Here is a 3,384-nt window from a genome sequence, read left to right as displayed (position 1 = left end):
TTATAAATTTATTTCTAATTTAAGTTTTTAAAATATAAGTTTTATTTTCTATAAATTAAAATCGGAAAATGAAAAATAAAAAAATATATATAAAAAAAAATTGAACCTGCGAATTTTGAGCCTGTACAATTCTGAACTGCATTACTCCGCAGTCGCGGAGCTCTTTGGGCAGTAATTATCCGCAGTCGCAGAGCCATCTGACTGACTGCAACATTGGACTTCATTAGTTACGGAATTAGGGTTTTATTTTAATTAATATTATTATTATACACTAATTAGGTTTACAATTAATATATTTGTTTTTAGTTTTAGTTTTATTTGTAATTTTAAGTTTAAATATTATTATTAAGATTAATATTTTTATAAAATATAATATAAAAATAATATTTTTATAAAATTTGTAATTTTATCATTTTAGTTATAATTTGTATTTTTATCGTTTATTAGTAATTTGTAATTTATCATTTGTAATTAGTTTTAAACTTAGTATTTTGCCGTAGTTATTTTATATTTCTGGATTCTTAGGCTTTGCCGAAAAATCCCTTAAGTGCTTTTTCTTTAGATTAAGATTTAGGCGCTTTAGAATTTTATGATATCGCTTATCGCTTTAATATTTAATAGATTTTAGTGCCTTTTAAGTTATTGCCGTTTTCCATTTAGAATTCCTTTTAACTTTAATACCTTTAGACGCAAGTTTTAAGATTTAGTTTTTAGACTTTTAAGTTTCGACGCTTTACTTTCTTATTTTTGTTTTTCGACTTTTTGTTTTTCGACAATTGTTTTTCGACTCTTATTTCTCGACGCGCTTTTTCTTTCTCATTTCTACGCTCTAGTTTTTAGGACATAGAATTTTCTTTATTTTCTCTAAATCTCGACGAAAAAAAATTATTTTAAGTGGTTAAATTGATAGACATCCAAAATATTCTGGTTCGTAGTAATAGTTGGATTTGTTAGTGGCGAGTAGTGGGCTTCCGATTTAAAGGGTCCTGGCTACCTGCTGCATCTATTGGCTATTCGAAACGTGGGCAAAATCAGAAAAGTCTATTAATTTGATAACTTTAATAATTTTTATCTTTATAACTAATAGGATATTCAGTGAATGCACCCGAGCAAAACGTTCACCACCTTTCATACGTTCACCACCTGTAACTCGATCAAGACATCTAGCCAATATTGTCACCGTTGATTTTTCTTTAGAATCATCATCTAGTCGACCAAGTACTCCAATTCAAATTTCCGATAATCCATTTTTTGAACCCGACCTCATAATTGAGAACTCGGAGGATATTCAAGGACAATTCAGAGATCCTGAACCACTAATCATTCCTCCTGAACCACAAATTACTCATCCGGAGATTGTTGAGGAAGAAGCCATTAAATCAGAATCCTCTAGTGATTCAGATTCAACAAATTCAATCATGGAAAATCAGGAACCTCTAAGTATGGAAGATCGAATGAGAGCTACACGCACTGGCCAAGGTCACGCAATTACTCAACCAGACATTAATGAGCCAGATTATGAAATCAAAGGACAAATCCAACACATGGTAACTAATCAATGCCAATTTAGTGGTACGCCGAAGGAAGATCTAAACGAACATCTTCGTACCTTTAATAGGATATGTACTCTATTCAAAATCAGAGAAGTTGAGGATGAACAAATCTATCTCATGTTATTTCCCTGGACTTTAAAGGAAGAAGTCAAATATTGGTTAGAATCGTTACCTGGAGGGCGATTGACACATGGGATGTTTTAGTTGAAAATTTTCTTAAAAGATTCTTTTCGGCATCTAAAGCCGTGAGACTTCAAGGAGAAATTGTTACATTCACACAAAAGCCAAATGAAACTTTATATGAGGCATGGACAAGGTTTGGAGAGTTGTTGAGAGGATGTCCTCAACACGGTTTAGACACTTATCAAATAGTACAAATATTCTACCAAGGATGCGACATTACTACACGAAAAGACATCGACATAGCAGCTGGTGGTTCTATTATGAAGAAAACCTCAACTGAAGCTTATAAAATTATTGATAACACAGCCTCCCACTCACATGAGTGGCACCAGGAAAAAGATATTCCTCGTTCATCTAAAGCGGCTAGAGCCGATTCTAGCCATGACTTTGATTCCATTTCCGCAAAGTTAGTTGCTTTCGAGAGACGAATGGAAAAGATGACTAAAGATATTCACGCAATACAAATCAGTTGTGAGCAGTGTGGAGGACCACATTTGAAAAAAGATTGTCTCAGTATTGAACAAAACAAAGAGAGAATGTTTCATACATGAACCAAAGGCCTGGAAATAATTATCAAAATAATTATCAACCGCCAAGACCAAACAAAAATCTAAATCAGAATTATAACCGAAATGTTTCATACAACAACCAAGAAGGTCCTAGCAATCAACTAGTATCTAACAATACTTACAACCAGCAAAGACCTATTTTTCCAAATAAACTACCACAAACCGATGATAAAAGCCAAATTTAGAAGATATGATGTAGAAGCTAGTCGAATCTCAAACTCAATTTTTCACATCTCAGAAACAAACTAATGAACAAAATGCTCAAGCATTTAGAAATCAACAAGCTTCTATTCAAAATCTGAAATAAGAAGTGAGTAACCTAGCAAGGTTGATAGGTGAAAGAAAACCGGGGAGTCTACCAAGCCATACAAATGCTAACCCCCGAAATGAAACAGCTAAAGCCATTACCACAAGAAGTGGTATTACACTTAAACCACCTGAAATACCTATAATTTCTGATGACGCTATTCCTACTACACAGGCACCACAGCCTGAGCAAGAGAAGGAAAAAGAACCGGTAGTTGAAAAGGTTAATAAAGATAACACAGTTAAGGCTAAACCTTATGTTAAACCTGATATGTCCCGTTCATATTGATTATAAATGTTCCATATTATTGATTTCGTCGCGAGGTTTTGACCTTTATATGAGACGTTTTTCAAAGACTGCATTCATTTTTAAAACTACCATAACCTTTATTTTATCGATAAAGGTTTAAAAAAAAAACATTACGTAGATTATCAAATAATGATAATCTAAAATATACTATTTACACACGACCATTACATAATGGTTTACAATATATATTACATCGAAATAAGTTTCTTGAATGCAGTTTTTACACAATATCATACAATCATGGACTCCAAATCTTGTCTTTATTTTAGTATGCAGCAGCGGAAGCTCTTAATAATCACCTGAGAATAAACATGCTTTAAATGTCAACAAAAATGTTGGTGAGTTATAGGTTTAACCTATATATATCAAATCGTAATAATAGACCACAAGATTTCATCTTTCAATAACATACAATCTGTATAAAAATCATTCATATGTTGAACACCTGGTAACCAACATTAAC

At 32.4% G+C, this 3,384-nt stretch overlaps 1 non-coding gene across 1 annotated transcript; it reads right to left on the bottom strand.

Moving 5' to 3' along the window:
• Positions 1–1,801: 1,801 nt before the first annotated feature.
• Positions 1,802–1,908, bottom strand: LOC139903092 (small nucleolar RNA R71). The gene has a single exon (XR_011777937.1). It is a non-coding gene; the product is annotated as a small nucleolar RNA R71 (small nucleolar RNA).
• Positions 1,909–3,384: the final 1,476 nt, after the last annotated feature.

This window comes from Rutidosis leptorrhynchoides, chromosome 3 (genome assembly GCF_046630445.1).
Source record: "Rutidosis leptorrhynchoides isolate AG116_Rl617_1_P2 chromosome 3, CSIRO_AGI_Rlap_v1, whole genome shotgun sequence".
NCBI lineage: Eukaryota > Viridiplantae > Streptophyta > Magnoliopsida > Asterales > Asteraceae > Rutidosis > Rutidosis leptorrhynchoides.
This window is presented reverse-complemented; position numbering and strand designations above follow the sequence as displayed.